The 18255-nt window shown below is 23.7% G+C and overlaps 1 long non-coding RNA gene across 1 annotated transcript; it reads right to left on the bottom strand.

Moving 5' to 3' along the window:
• Nucleotides 1–4202: 4202 nt before the first annotated feature.
• LOC116184969 lies at nt 4203–12733 on the bottom strand. Its single transcript, XR_004149657.1, has 3 exons — nt 12619–12733; nt 6733–6738; nt 4203–4212 (listed from the first exon to the last, which is right to left on the bottom strand). It is a non-coding gene; the product is annotated as an uncharacterized LOC116184969 (long non-coding RNA).
• Between the last annotated feature and the right edge of the window lie 5522 nt (nt 12734–18255).

The following is an 18255-nucleotide window of genomic DNA, read 5'->3' as shown; positions in this document are numbered from 1 at the left end:
TTTTCTTGATTTTTATTTTTCAAATTTGAAAATTTTGTTATAAATAAATTAATAAATATCAATAATCTGTATCGATAAATATACAAATTAACTTCCATAATTTAGACAGATTTAATATAAAAATAATAAAATGTCGACGATTTTTTTGTAATTGCGAATAATTCTGTATTCAAGAACATTCGGATGAAATACACTATCGTTGATTGTAATCATCTTCGAATTTCTCTCGATAACATGATGTATTGTTATACAAAAATGGCATAAGTCCAATTTTTCATCATAATAGAATTAATAATTATACATTCGCGTTGTATCTCATCATACCTTTTATAAACTATTACTTCAATTCTTTTTAGTTATTCTTTTTATATTATGAAATATAACATGTTTTAAATTTATTTTATGTAATTATTTTAATCACTTTTCTTACGACAATAGTAATTAGTGATTTGATGATAAATTCACATTAGCTATTTTGTTAAAAAGTAGTAAAGTGACTTTAGTATTTTATAGTATTTATGTAATATTATAAAATTATAATATTATAATATGATATTTAGTATTAGTGTTGAGTTTATATATGTAATATATATGCGATTCATATCTTGTATATTTATATATGTCATTAGATGCTATCGCTGTTTTGATTCTGTTTTGTTTGTTTTCCTTTTTGAACTGCCGTACGATGCAATGTAGTAAGCTCAAGACAATACAGCAAAAGTATCGGTACGTCCACATTTATATAACATAATTCTATTTCTTTTATTAAATATTCTTTCTTATTTTTCGTAAAATTATTTCTCAATTTATTCTCTAATAAGTTATGGGCGCAGTATCTTTCGTTGTCATGTAGTAAATGATTTGAAAAAAAAATGCTGTGAAATTTTGTGATTTAGTACGAAGGTTGGGCCAATTAAAAATTAAAATTAAAAATAAAATAAAAATAGCTGAAGCAAAATCACCTTCATTGTTTCAATAGACGAAACTATGAATTGTGGAAACGATAAATGAAAATTTACATGAGAATAAACTAAAAATGTATATCAATGGTTCGATTTTCAAACCTGAAAATAAAGTAGCTATATTATAGATTCAAAAAGATATTGAAGCTCAAATATTTTTTATGAAAGATCTTGAATTTAAATCATTAAATCAATTAAGACATATATCGAATTGTTCTACTGTTGCATAGATGTAGACAAGATTGTGTATCATACGCTAAGAAAAATGATCAACCAATACAAGTACTTTTGTATCAAATTTATAAATGCAAAAATGGATCTGAAAGAATTCTCTGCAGATTTCGAAAATAGTTTCGCTGATACAAAGATATAAAGATATGAATATGAAACAAAAAGATCTTGTTATTATTGCAAAAATTTTATCAAGTTTAACAACAAAATATGATAATGTTTGCACAACTTAGTATTCTGTACCACAAAGGAACATCATAGAACAGACAATTGAGCGATTAACAGATCACTTACTAAATGAAGAAATGCTGTTAAAAATTCAAGATATACAAATATTTTGTGAAGAGACGAAAGAAGAAAGATCTACTATGTGAGAACATCGAAAGTATCATATTCGCCGGAATCTTTATTTTTCGTGATTCTTATGGTTTTGATATAAACATAAAGAGAAATAATATATGTTATTTCTGCACAAAACCCGGACATCGGGTTCGTAATTATACATTGAAAAAGGCATATAAAAAAAGACAATTCTTGATAGTTCAAAAGAATAAAAAAAAAATAAAAATATTAAACATTCTGATTTATTTAGCTATTATTTATTAAGCTGAATTATTTAACGTAGAAAATGTTCCACAAATGAAAGATGAAGATACATGGTTTGCCAATTCGAGTGCGACGGAACACATGTCTTTTAGATAAAAATGGTTCTGGTTTTAGATAAAAACATGAAATTGTACATAGAAAATATATACATGGTTCGCATGGGCGATGACAATACATTGTGTGTTATACAAAGGCAAAGGAGATATCGATGTTGAAGTGATAAATATTAATATTTATACAAATATACGAAATACATGCATCATACAATTGGTAGAGTATTATATGTACCGCGATTAAAGAAAATTTGTTGTCAATCGGATTATAATAATTCGATAATAATTCTGAAAAAAGAATGAATTTTTTATGAACAAAGTGTATATTTCTACAAAAACAATAAATTAATTGTTAAGGAAAATAAATTTAATAACAAATTATATTCATACTTGTAATAGAAAGAAATGTGTTAATGAAATAAAATATTACATCAGAAAATGATATGATTAAGACATATAAATTTTAAAACGACACATGGTAACAAATTCGAGAATGCAAGATTTGAAGATCGATGAAAATATAATAAAAAGTAATATCTTTCATGTAACAAGCAGCATCAAACAACTTTTTCGAAAGAATAATATGCAAGTCAAATATGCAGAAGAAATATTTCATGCCGATCTATGCAATAAAACAAGTTAACCATTTATTGAAGGATCATATTATTTCTTATTGAAAAATGATTACTCAAAGTATTACTTTTTGAAAAAGAAAATAGAAGTTCTCAATTATTTAAAACAGTTTTATGCTGATGTATAAGCAGATGAATATAATATAAAAAGACTGAAAACTGATTGTAGTAAAAAATTTTATAATAGAGCGGTCAAAAATTATTTACTTTCGAAAAACATTAAACATGAGATAATGATATCGCTTGCATCAGAATAAAACGGATTTATCGAAAGACAGAATAGAACAATTGTTGAATTAGCAAAGTATATGTTATATGCAAAACAATTATTGCTATATTTATGAGCTGAGGCGACAACTACAGATATTTACGTTAAATCGGACAGCTATGGAAATCTTAAAAGAATCAACGCCGAAAAATGACGGTGAAAAGCCATATGTAGCACATTTATGAATTTTTAGAAGTAATTGTTATGCTCATATACGAAAAGATCAAAGGAACAAGGAGATAAATTCAGAAAAATATTTGATGAGAAATTACAGCAAAGGAAACAAGCTTATTGATTATTCGATCTTAAAGAAATGTTATATTTATGATATTATTTTTAATGAAAAACTTAAATATGAGCCTACAGAGATAATTGAGTTTATTGATAACAAGACAAATAAAACAAATGTGGAAAGTAAATGGATAGTAATAATGATAAGTAATTGGATAGTGGATAGTAAAAACGATAAGGATGAATCAATTGCTATTAAAGAAAACAAAAAATTCTCGACAATCCTTAATTCAAACGAAATCTTTATCTGTCTCATAGAAATTATTCAATTTCAATAGAAGCTCATTGAAATGAATAAAATATTTTTTGCTGCTTATGAGCCACAAACAGTTCAAGAAATATTAGAAACAGAAGATTATAATAATATATGGATATATTGGATGGAATAAATGGATAGAAGCAATCAACGAAGAATTTGAATTTCTTAAAGAAAATAAAACATGGATTCTAATTCCCAAGACCAAGCAATGTTAATATTATTTTAAATCGCTGGATTTTCAAAAGAAAATATAAAACGGATGGGATAATTTGTAAATACAAGATCAGATTAATCATAAGAGACTATGCAGAAAGATGATATTGATTATAAAGAAATATTCTCAGTCGTGAAATATGATACTTATACATGATACTTAAATTATCTATGTCACTACTATAATGAATCTGGAATTGATACAATTAGATATGAAGATTGCATTTCTGTATGATTTCTATGTGATTTAAAAGAGACTATTTACATAAAGCAATGAACTGCACGAAAGCTTCGAATTACATGATCGTGTGTATTTATTACGAAAGAATTTGTATGGATTAAAACAAGCATCAAAACAATGGAATAAAAGAATCAGTGAATTAATATATGATTTTAATATATGGTTTTACAATCTAAAAATGATATTTGCATGCATTACTTAATTTCAGAAACTTTAATTATGTGTGTGTATTATATGTAGTACTATATGTTGATGATAGTATAATCCGTTGTAATAATCATTTAAAAATGAATGATTTATTTCCTAATCTCAGTCGAGTATTTAAAATAAAATATTCGGAGGTTGAATATTTTGTCGGAATGCAAATAGAAAGAAATAGAGAATTCTGAAAATATTTCAAAAGGCTTTTGCAAAAAAAATATTAAATAAATTTAATCATACAAAATTTATTTTCAGCTTCTGCTGATTCTAATATTAAATTCACTAAGATTTGATACAAACGAAAAGAATGTTGAATCATTCCCTTATAGAAAAACTATCGGTTTGTTAATGTTTTTAATATTGATTACAAGATCTAATCTGGCATTTATCGTGTTAAGTCAATTTGCAGAAAAATCAAATCAAATCAAAAAATTGGAATGGAGTTTAATGATTGAAAAGTATTAATTGTTTCAAAAAAAAAACTATCTCCATTTTTCACGATTTGAAATTTAATGATTGACAAAAGAATTGTTTCCACTGAATTTTAAATACAATCACTTGTCATTTACTTTTTAATTATAAAAGAGAATTTATTTAATTATTAAGAGATTATTAAGAATATTTCAATATTTAAAAAGAATAATAAATTGGTTTAGTTTATAGTCAAGCATTAAATTTTAAGATTCAATTTTAATTGCATATTGTGTGCATATCTATCCATTTAATTACGTAGGCTACAAAGATACTATTGAATAGATTTGTTATTTGAACAGATCCTATGGGGTAATATCACGTAAACAATCAACAATCTCAGCAACCGAAGCGGAATTTATATCTTTGTGTTTGGCAATAAAAGAAGTTACATGATTAAGACGAATTCTTGCAGAGTTGAATTGTTTTCAAAATTTGCTAATGCCGATTTATTATGATAATCAAGCTGCAATTATTTTAGTAAAAAATTCAGAATCACGTAAAAGATTTAAACATATAGATATATAATATTATTTTACTTACGAAAAATGTAAAATAAAAGAAATAGATATTAATATGTTAAAACTGATAAATAATTAGTTAATTCGTTTACGAAAACCGAAGCAAAAATTTCAGAATTTATTATCTCAGAAAGTAGTTCTAAAAGAATGTAAATATGATTTGTCCAACATGAATTATAATTTTATAAAAATATTCGTTGAATGAAAGTATTGAGTTTATATATATAAATAATGCGCGCTTTATATTGTATATTCATGTGTGAATTGAGTATCACTTGAGTATCACACGCCATCATATTATGTAGAATAGTGACAGATTTGACAAAAATAAAAAATGAATCATGCAACATACTTAACCACTTTAAATATTATATTAATTTAATGAATTGCGTAAATTATTAATCAAAGATTTAATTATTACTTTTTTAAACACTTCATGCTAATTCATAAATTATTAATTAGTAATAGCGACTAAAAAAAAAGATTGAACGTAAAAACATTATGCTTAGAAGTTCTGGTATAAAGTACTGCTTTATTGAGGTATGTTCGTTCTTTTATAAAGAGTTTAGAAGTACATAGGAGGGATTTATCGTAATGTTATCATAATTTGAAAAGTATTAATTGTTTCAAAAAAAGAACTATCTCCACTTTTCACGATTTGAAATTTATTGATTGATATAAAAGAATTATTTCCACTAAATTTTAAATATAATCAATTGTCATTTACTTTTTAATTATAAAATTATTAAGGGATTATTAAGGAATATTTTAAAGTATACTATTCTCATGATATTATTAGTAGTTTTAATTAAAATGATTTATTCGTTTGATTTTACTTTTCGTAATAATTCGAATTAATTATTATTATATCGAATAATTATAACGTAACAAGTAATAAAATAGATATATACGTATATTGAGTTTCACAATAATGACAACGATTTGAGATACATTATTATTGAGATATATTAACTATTGTTATATTATATTATATATATAATATATATATAATATATATAATATAAATTTTTATAGACTATATACTATAATAATATAACTAATCTATTGGTGGTCTGATCAATGCATCAATGTACGTTATTTTAATGTATAAGGTCGTCACAATGCATCATTTTTTCCCTTGTTAGATTATTTTTCATCCTTGAAAATCTGAGTTCTTCTGCTTGGTTGGATATCTCCAAATCCTTCGGATGTTATTAGGACTGTTTCATAAAGATCGAATGAGACTGGTCGTGTTGATGTATTCTATTATTTGGCTGTTATACTTAGAATATTGATAATTAATTTGACATACAATGTTTTATAGAAAAAATTATTTTATGTAATATATAAATAATATATAGTAATAATAACCTACAATACATATGATATTATTTAAAGTATTTGAATATCTTGTTTCTTTGAGGGACAATATATAACTTTCGTTTTTGATTTGATTTATCTAAGAATTAATTTCTTTTAATGTTAATCAAAATTGGAAATAATTTTATTAATTGTATTGAAGACTAGAGTTTTGTCTTCTATAAGTTTAAAATCGTAAAAAATTTCATTATCATATATCATATTATATTCTATTTTTAGTTTTCTATTTTAAAATTATAAGTGATATTGAAACTAGAGCTTCCAATTTTCATGGTTAGTCCCATGTCAGTACACAAGGTTCATTATTGATTAATAAAGTGAGTTTAGATATAGTTATACTCTCGCTATGTTTGCACAAAACGTCAATCATTTATTCAGGAAATGCTACATATGAATTATCTACTATCATCTAGATATAAAAGTTAATTCATGGCTTTTAAATAGTGTTATTTCACACAATCTTATTTTTTCAATATGATATAATATATGATATAATATATTATATCATATTAATAATATGATATAATATAATATGATATAATAATTCTAATAAGCAATCTTTCGAACCTATTTTTGAGTGACTGAATTGAGATAATTTGCAAACTCTTAATGTTGAAGTTTGTGTACAGTTTCTGTTTATATAGTTATCGTCTACAGCTATATATTGATCATTGATTCTAAATGCTATATTATTGCATGCAATAGTTACTTCGAATATCTTTCCGCTTTTATGTGGAATTAGATATATTTTAGAAATAGTTCAAGTGTCTTTATATAATATAGATACTATGAAATAATATAACTTATTTCTTTTAATTATTTTATTGTCTAATAGTGTTTGAAAATTTTGTGGTTCTGGTGCAATGTGATTAATGAAATAATTTCGATTTGTAACTGAACGTAGTGCTATAAGAAATTGTTTAGAATCTATAAATTGTAGATTTATAATTTCTTGTTTTAATAATATGATAGTTTCAATAATTTCATTTATTTGTATGTATAATTTTGAAACTAAACATTCTAAATAGATAATTAGGGATATTATTAGATCGTTTGATTCTATATTGTTTTTTAATTTATTTATGTCATTTTCTATGTCATTAATCATTGATAATTTCTTATTGTTCAAAACTTGTTTGATCTGAGCAGATTGATTGGCTATAATTATACATTTTGTTATTACTATTATAGAATTTGTCAATATTTTGATTTATTAAATTAAGATCGTTTTCATCTAATGTGTCAAATAAATTTTTCGAAATTAAAATTATGATATTGGGTAATCTTCTTTTAATTTTTTATAATAAGTTATTAATTTTAATTGATTATACAAATTACTTATTGTAAATCGGTTACTTAGTAGTTTGATTTCTGCTTTAAAGAGGCAATTTTTGTAATAATCTAATCGCTTAATCTATTTATGCTATTGCCTAAATTTTGACTTTAATTAAAGATTTCTTATATGTCTATAATATTAACTACAAAAACTTTACTTGAATAAAAATATCTTTTGCCTATTGATTCCGTCAAAGATGTTTATTTGGCCGTTAAATTTGTTAAGCGTGAAAAATAAACGGCAAACGAAAGGGAACCGATGGTTCTTCTAAAAAATAATATTTAAAAATAATTATGTACGAGTTCAATTTTTCTTCCAATTCTTGATTTGATAATTTGGAGGTTTACAATTTATAATTTCATAGGATCTTAACTACTGAGAAGAAAGAGAGAGTTTTTTTTATAACAATTTTCTAAGAATATATTTGATCTTTTAGTTTAAAAGTGCTTTGAGATAAGATTGTGGAATCTTGAGTTTTTTTGTTTTTTTGTTTACTTTTATCAAGGTTTATCTTTGCTTTATTAAGGTTAAAATTATATTTTCTTTGTCATTGGTATATTTTATCTTTCATTAAAATAAAAGTACTAGATAGAAGATTTGTGAGCTTAAGACCAAATGTAAGCTCGATGTATATTCTGTTGCTTCATGTATTTTGTGTTATATCCTAATATGATAAAATCCAAGATTTTATTATTATCAAAAAGATTTGATCATAATAAATTTTTTATAACTCTGTATGCTCTTTTCAATGAGCCATTAGATTGAGAATGAAAACTAATTATGTTTAATGTCAATGGTTTTTTCAAAAGTTGCTTTCATTTTATTTAGAAAATAAAAAGCTCCTCTGTTTATTATATATTTGGGAGTTGAGAATATAGATATAATGTTTCATCAGGTGTTGGATGATGTTACTAGAATGTTCTTGAGAATTTTTGAGAGGTACTTTATGGATAGTATGAACTCATTTCCTTTTCGTGTTATTGAAAAAGGATCTATTATGTCAAGATTTTGTCGTTTGGTTCGGATAATATATCAGGTATGACGCATTTTCTCTGTTTTCATCGTTATCTTTTGACACATGGAATACTTTCTTATAAAATCATAAATTTTTCTAACTTCGAAAATCTTTTTCTAAATTTTTCCAATTATGATTTTCAGAAATTCTCTTAATTATATCATTGATATATCCAATAATATTATTGGATATATCATTTTTCTTTAGAATTGTCAATTTTTCTGCATTAGTATATTTTCTTTTAAGGTTTATACAAAAAGTTATGGATTGATTTGGATATTTATAAGCTATGAAATTTAGCATTGTTCGAATGATATTTCGTTATTTATTATTATTTTTATTTTTATTTATTATTATTTTTATTAATTTTTTCATCATTGATTCCTATTATTAACTTATAAAATTTATTAAGTACTAATTCATGAAATCGCGTCAATCGTCTCCTTATCGTAGTCATTTAATTCTTGTAATGTTATTTGATCATACGTTTCTAAATTAATTTTTTCTTTGATCATATTAACAAGAATTGCTCTTGTTTTCAAGTTAAATAGTCTATGTAAAAATCTATTATTACTGCGTAGAAATTTGCAGGTAATTTCTGATTTAATAGTTCAATTAATGTTTTTATTTTATTATTAGATACAGAATACAGTACATCGTCTGGAATAGGAGGATTTTCAGATAGTGTTTGAAAATTCATTGGAAAAGGTACTTGTTCACTTGAGAAATTTACTGTAAAGTTTCTGAATTTGAAATTAATACATGTATTCAAGATAAGACAATATCTTCTTTTTCTCTTTTATTTCATTTCATAATTATATTTTTCCAATCCGAGTCGTTATCTCATCAACTTAAAAAAAAGGACTTTACGTTTTGTAGTCACTTAAGGACTTAATGATTTGTTTATATAAGAAATTTTCTGCCTAACAGATACTATCTGAATCGCTTTGTATAATTGCTCATACAATTGCCAATAATTTCTTTTCTGATATATTAGTATAATTTTTCTCTGATATTAAATGTTCGAGATATATAACAACATGAATGTTTTGGCAGATAATATTACTTCTAATCCTTTATTGCTGGCGTTAGTTAAGGTAAATATTTTTGTGAAATCGGGATATTGTAATGTGGTTGCATTCTTTTAATGAGAGAGGTGTTCTTTTAATGTGTTAAATGCTAATTGTTGTTCGTCGGTCTAATGAAAGAATAAGTCTTTTTTTATATCCATTAATAGTTTAGCGCTTTTTGAAAAATTCCATATAAATTTGGAGTAATATCCAGCAAGTCCGAGAAATAATTTTATGTTGCGGTTTGCGGAGTTTTAAATTTTTTTATTATTTGAATCTTTTTAGGATTTGGTTTTATTCCTTCCAGTTATAACTGCTGGTTTAAATATTCTAACTCAAATTTAAGAAATTCATATTTGTTAGTTGAATTTTAAGTTTTAGATCTTTTAATTTTTGTAATGCGCAAGGATTTGGTTATGCTTCTGGATATGTTATCGAAAATAATTATAATTATAATATCGTTCAAACAATCTCTGAAAGCCATCCTATCAATCTATGAAATATGGTATCCATTATTCGTTGAAAGTCGCGGATGCGTTTTTGAGCCTAAAGAACATATGATTATAATGAAAATGTCTTTGTGATGTGGAAAAGATAATGCATTTTTTTGAATCGGGATGGATTTGATGAAATCCAGATGACAGATCTACGACATTAAAAAATTTTGCATTACAAAATAAAAAATAATCTAGAATTTCATCAAAGCTAGGTAAAAGATATGCGTCATGCTCAATTTGCTCATTTAGTTTACGGAAATTTATTACTATCTGCAATTTACATTTTCTTAAAGTATTCAATTTCTTGAGAATGATCCATATAAGTGCATTAAAGGGGGAAATCAGATTCTTTTATTATTTTTTTTTTTTTGTTTAAGATTTCATTAATTTGAATTTGAATTTTCTTTTTGTGACATTCTTTGATTTGATATTATCAAATTTGATATTATCATTTGATATGATTTGATATTAATAAAATTAATAGGTTTAAGATTTCTAAGTTATTTCATATTGAATTAGATTAATACAGACCAACTTATTATTGTTAAGATTTAATACGGAATCGTAGGAGACTAAGATTTTTTCAATATTTTCTCGATATTGTTCATCTATGTACTTAATACGAATTTTAAAAAAAAATTTAGAAAAGTCAAAATTATTTTGATTGTTTTCAATAGAGTTATTTATATCTATTTCTGACTCGCCAGTGTTTATGAAAAAAATTGTTGTAAATCTGTATTGTTCAGATATCTGGTTTCCTTATATATTTGTCCTGAATTAATTTTCTTTATATCCTGGAAGAGAATTGTAATTTGGTTTAAGATATTATATTGGAGAGCATTATTAAAGATATTATATTGGTAGTTTAAAAAAAATGGGAGTCCTTTGATTTCATTTTCAATTGATAGAAAATCATCAGGAATGATATAGAATAGATTTGGTTTTTGTTGGCAAAGAATAGTGATATGAAGGCTAGCAGTATATCATGATCCATAAAAAACTTTTTTTTTTCTTCTTGTTTGACTGGTAACTTTTAAAAATTTTATAATATGTTGATAGCTGCATGTGTCGATTAATATTCATCCTCCTGTCATTCTTGGTAATTTACATTAGATTGATAACAATTCATTTCAATCATTGATGCAGTTGATTTTTAGTAACTGTGTGTCCTTGCCACACTTAAAATATTTCATTTCTAAGCTAAAGAAGCTCTGGAGAGAGGTAAGATGGGTCTCTGGCTTACATTAGTTCTCGATATAGATCTGTTATTAGTAATTGCTCATGACTACGTTTAAGTGAACTCGGTTTATGTCCTTTAAGAATAGTTCCATCTCGATTGCCATTGATTGTGCTTCAGTTAGAATTCTTTAGTTTATTAGATATTACTAATGTTCCAAGATCTTTTTTCAAATTCATTAGATAAGTTCTGATTTTTTCATCTTCTTTCTCTTCAATCGCAATTCTTCTGCTAATAGGTTACTGATGTTTATTCTGAACTACATATATAAGTTCATTTAATTATTGTCTGAAACGTACATTAAATCATTTCAGTGAAACCTTGTTTAATGAACCGTAATTTATTTCTGCAGTTACTTGAATGTAATCGGAATTGGAATATTGTGTGTTAGGACATCATAAAGTTTCTGGAATATCTCTATCCTTATATATCTGATATTTCGTTTTGAATTGTCTGTTATTTTTCAATTATAATTATTTATAAGTTTTAATAATAATTCTTTTTCACTACACAAACCACAAATAAATTCCATTGATTTTATGAAATTCTCTACTCCTATATTATCTCTATGAATGGCTTTAACTTGTGAATTGTTTCTCATTGATCTTTCTATTTGTTGTGCTGTATGCATTTCTTCTTCTTCTTGAGTCACTACATTCGATATTTCCGGGAAAGCTCGTTGATTCATTCATAATGGATATGTCTTTTAACAGATTAAACAGGTAACTCTCAATTGTTTTGTTATTTTTTTTATTTCGTTAACTCTTTTATTATTTTCTTCTTTTAAGATAAATAATCTTTTTCTAATTTCTAAAAATTTTCTAAATTCTAACTTATAAATTCTAAAGTCTAAATTCTGAAGCTTATTCAGAATTTAAAGTATCATCGTCGCTTCTACCACCAGTTATAGTTATTATGATTGAGTCAATTATCTTTCGAGAAGTAGAAATTAGATATTTGGAAAATTTCGATATAAATTAAATCGCAATTTTACCTCAGATTTTATCATTCTTCCAGTGAATATATATATATATATATATAATATAGCCGTGGCCTTTCTTTCAAGTTGTCGCAACAAATCATCGTGAAGTTTCTTCCTAATTGATTATCTTGGCAGGATCGCCAAAATGTCACGTAGAATAATGACAGGTTTGACAAAAATAAAAAATGAATCATACAACACATTTAATCACTTTAAAGTATTACATTAATTTAATGAATCGCATAAATTATTAATCAAAGATTTAATTATTATATTTAAACATTTTCTACTAATTCATAAATTATTAATTAGCAATAGCGAAAAAAAAATTGAACGCTTAGAAGTTAGTGATAGTGACTGATGTTTTATTGAGGTATGCTCGTTCTGTTAAAAAAACTTTAAAAGTACATAGGAGGAGTTTATCATGATGCGTTATAATCGCTGTTTCGATTCTGTTTTGTCTGTTTTTTGAATCACTGTGCGATATGACATAGTAAGCTCAGGATAGTATAGCAAAGTATAGCATTGGCAATATCCACATCTATATAACATAATTTATTCCTATTTCTATTATTCCTATTATTTATTAAATATATTCTTTCTTGCTTGCTATTACTTTTGGTAAAATTATTTCACACCTATTTGCTAGTAATTATTAGCTTAATTTTATATCTGGAACAAGTTTTAAGACCTCTTGAATGAAGTCTGTTCCGATCACTAATTTTAAAGAATATTATAATATATATAATTTTAACGATATATATTATATAATGTTCATTAATATCTTTATTTTTTTTTATCTTCGTATCCTTCATCGGTTTAATTATCGATGAAAATATTGATTATTATCAAAAGATACTTGTTTTTTCATTTATTGCATTCTTATGTAATCAATATACACGATATTAAACAGACATTAGCGTATTTCTTAACAAAGGAACTTATGTTGATGTTATATTCAATAGTCTCATCTTCAACATCAAAATAGCGTTCTATATATTATATATGCGAGGATGTCGAACTTGAAAACATGCAATTTCGACATCTTTTTGAAATAATAATCTCTCAGCTTCTGTCCCGAAAATACATAGTTGGCGGTTTTAACAATTTTCCAAACAATATACTAAATTGTGAACAAGATTTTCGAAATTACTGGATTAACAATCAACCGATTTACGATTCTTTCACTCTTTGATCATGCTTCTCATTATAAAACTTCCAAGTAATAATTCAAACGATGTGATTGTCCATCTATTCGTCACGCAATACGGTTCATCCATTGTTCAATATTTGCACTATCGCGCAAAAGATTGAATAATGAAAGAGGAATCATGTGTTTATAATTTGCGAATCTCGCATGAATATTTTGTAATTCTGTTTCTTCCCTTGAATAGCTTTGCAATTTTCACCATCAATCACAATAGATCGTATGTATGAATGCTCATCATTATATGAATCTTGTCTAAATTCTTTCATTTTGCGAATTATTTAGTAATTAGGATTTCTTCAGCATACGCTCTTTTCCCGTGATAAATTTTTCGAATAATTCAATCGATTTATTTCGCTTATAATATAATTAGAAAGATTTAATATTAAACTCAACACTAATCTATTTTATGTTCATTTAATATTAATCGAAATTTCGATTAATATGATTAATGTTTCTTTTATCACACTACAAAATCATTTCTCATATTTGAATATAACACACAATTCTTCTGAATTATAAAGAGAAAAAATATAAAAGACAAGTGAAATAAAATGGCAAAATGTATACAAAACTAAGTTTTTTGATGTTTACCGTCAATATCTTTTTATGAATGTTTTGAATTTTCTTTTTCCTTGACATATTTTTATTGTTTATGATGTATATGTGTATTCTATTGTTTATGAATGTTCGCGAGAAGAAGGAAAGAGGGAGGGACAAAATTACCATCATGGTTTGCTAATACCATTGTGCAATATTCTTGGATTTTTAGTATTGCTAACCTCATTGTTTGATATCTTTCACGGTTCAATAATATCAATAAAATTTAAGTTAATTTCAAAAACTACGAGTTAACATATTCGGATAATCATTACACAGCTTTCAATCGAATGTTCTTGTCTCAATAACTAAAATATTTAATTTTAAGAACATTAACACTTATCATAATATCACAGAAATAGAAATGCAATTATTGATTGAAATGGATTAATTTCTTACTACTTTGATATAATTTAAAAAATCGAAAAAAACATCAAAATCGACTATATTACCATTTTGATATTAAAAGAAAACTGATCAATTAAAATTATGTCTTGTATTTATTTTATATAATAATTTTATTTATTAATATATATAATAATAAATATAATATAAATAATAAATATAATAAATATAATAATAAATATAATAATAAATATAATATAATATAAATAATATATATTATATAAATTATATTATATAATATTAATATTAATTTATTCTGTATTTATATATTTATAAATTTGTAATATATTTTATATATATTATAAATATATAATATAATTATAATTAATAATAATTAATATTAATAATTATATAAATTATTTATATATAATTATATGTATTATTGTATGCCGATTGGCATGTGCCAATTATAATTATATATATAGTATATTGTATGCTAATAAACATGACGGAAAAATAAATTTTTTATTTCAATCTGATTAAAGTCAAACTGATAATAAAAAATTAGATTTGCTATGTGAATAATTTAGCCAAACATTGGATGAAAATGATCTATGATATAAGTTATTGTATTATATTACAGAGCTATGCTAGGTAATAGTATCAATTTACAACAACATATTACTACCATTGAATTGAAACGAAAATGCTACTGATAATAAAATTCAAGAAACAGTTTAGCCGTTTCTCCAAGAATATTAAGTAAAAATTTGGGACAATTGCTTCTAAAAGTTAAGTAAATTAATAAACTAAGAAAATTAGATATTGTGATATCAAATATTTATTTGATCAATAAAGAGATTCTTGAACACGATAGTTCAAGTCATGAGTTCAATGCAATAATAATATGCAATATACATTATATATGCTTATTTTCTCAAATTCCTTTAAGAAATATATGAAAGCATTACTGAAGAGAACATTATTAAACACGTAGAAGTATTTAAAGATATCTTCATTCACGAAAAGACAAAAGAGACGTCAAGTGAGGGGGGGGGGGAAGAGAGAGAGACCAAAATAATGTGTATATTTGCGAATTAACGTGTCATTACGCGAGACAATAATCGGAAAAATAAGATCAATGCTAAAAAAGATTTTAGGAGATCATCCTAACTTTCAGTTATCGAGAATTATTATTGATTATCCGGCATCTTTTATTTATTAAGAATATATTTGAGAATAAAATACTTGAAAATTAGGAATTATTTTTTATTAAAAGATACTGCGAGGAGAATGTTATTTAATAATAATAATTTCAATGTAGTATTAACAAAAGACAATTTTCAAATATATTCGCACTTTTACACAAATCTTCTTTTCAAACTTTTATTTTTATAATTGATTTTTTTCTATTAATTATTTTTCCGTTACGTTTTGAAATTGGTAATTATTAAATACTCATCACATACAAAACTAAGTTTTTTGTTTATATATAGATTGATACATATAGATTGATTGATATAGATTTAATTATTAGTGAATATTCAAAACAAAAAAATAAATTGTAAAGGTATTTGTATAAAAAAATGCATTTTCAGTTATTTCCTTTTGAATTTCGATCATTTGATGAATTTTGATTTATTCTGGTTCTTTATGTCTTACATTTAAACCGATTAATCGAAGTTTTATTGTATATTCAATGCGCATATATAATTAATTAACAGAAAGTGAATAAATAATAAAAATAATAATAAATAAATTTGTTAAAGTTGAATAAAGTTGAATAATATATGTGATATAATACATAATAATAATAATGTATATATCGATAGGATAATGTATAAAAAGTATAAAAGTTCGATATCATAATGAAAATAAATTACGGAATAATAGCAAACAAAATAGCAAACAAAATTTTATCATTGAAATATATAAAAAAAAGAATTAACATCAATTTATTTATCATCTTCGATCAATGTAAATATGAAATACAAGGTCATTATCGGACGAAACTTTTTGTTGTAATACCACATAATTGATCATTAAATATCAAATATCAATTTTTTTTTTATATTAATGAAAAATCTTTAAGCACAAACAAGTTATAAAAATATAAAATATAAATATTGGCATTTGCAATCGTTGAATTCGATTTGTTCAACTATATCAATCATCATACATAATATCAATATCAATACATAAAAAGTATATCGTTTTGATTGATGAGTTTGTTGCATATCATCGTCGAAACTTAGGAAAAATAAAAATGGTAGCAATGGGAATTAATAACAAGATAAATAATCAAATAATTTAAATTTTTTCTTAAGTTTCAATTGATTATATGTGGAAAAAAATATTAAACTTATATTTAAAACTTACATTACATTTTTAATGATTTATACATAAAAAAAAACAAAAATAAAAATACATATAAAATTTATATAAGAAACACTTTTATAAAAAATCAAAACACTTATATAATAATATACTTATATAAGAATTGGTTAAGTTAATTAATTAAATAGAACAGTTCCATTCTATATTCTCGTAGAAAATTAAATCAATATTCATTTTTTTTTATGTTTATGTATTTGATATCAAAGAATTTATGTCCATTATAAATAAATAAATAATAAATATTATATTATATTATATCATATATAATTATCGTATATAAATAATAAATAATAAATATTATTATATAAGTTACGATGATTGTTTTATGAGATTAATTAAAAAAAAGTTAACAACTTTTCGTTCACTTTATTGAAACAATTTATCTAACAATAAGTTAGTCTGATATGAAACAAAGTGAATAAATCTCTTTCTAAAAAGATCTCTTTCTAAAAGTATTCTAGAAATATATAATTTGAAAAAATTAAGAATTTTTGAGAGATGAATGAATTAATTAAAAATTTTGAAGATTACGCTGCGGTTTTTATATTCTATTCAAGTGTAAAACCCAAACAACCAAAATTTCAAATACATATAATAACAATAATGATTTTTTTGATTCTTTAATTTTCGAAATCTATATTTTACAAATTATGCAATTATGTTCGTTATCTCCATTTATTATTAGAATGTATATATATCCAATATAACATATATATATCCAATATACATATTCAATTATAACATATATATATATATATATATTTTTATATTAGGATTATATGAATTCTGATATAAAAAATGATTAGGTTCAGAAATAATAGAATTACTTTATTATTTTATATTGGTGAATTATAATAAAACTTTTTTGTTTCACATTGCCATATTTACTTGGAAAATTAAGACTCATTTGAAAGTTCTTTATCAAATTTACTTCAATAATTCAAGAATTAATATTTATTAAAATAAAATCAGCAGACAAAAAGAATATAATTCTGTGAATATATGTGAATACTAAGATCCATGATTTGATTCGAGTTTATCGAAATAATGTGTAATGTAAATTTATCTTTATAATTTCTTATAATCTTTATAATATCTTTATAATCTTATATAATGCAATATATATTTCGGAAATATTTTTTAAATTATATTTTTAAATTAATGTGAACATATAATTATATTATAATATAATATTCATATACAATATATTATATTGTAGATAAGAATAAATCTCTTAGAA

This window comes from Apis dorsata, unplaced genomic scaffold, assembly GCF_000469605.1.
Source record: "Apis dorsata unplaced genomic scaffold, Apis dorsata 1.3 scaffold_80, whole genome shotgun sequence".
Taxonomy (NCBI): domain Eukaryota; kingdom Metazoa; phylum Arthropoda; class Insecta; order Hymenoptera; family Apidae; genus Apis; species Apis dorsata.
Note: the sequence above shows the minus strand (reverse complement) of the source record. Positions and strands in the feature narration are given on the sequence as shown.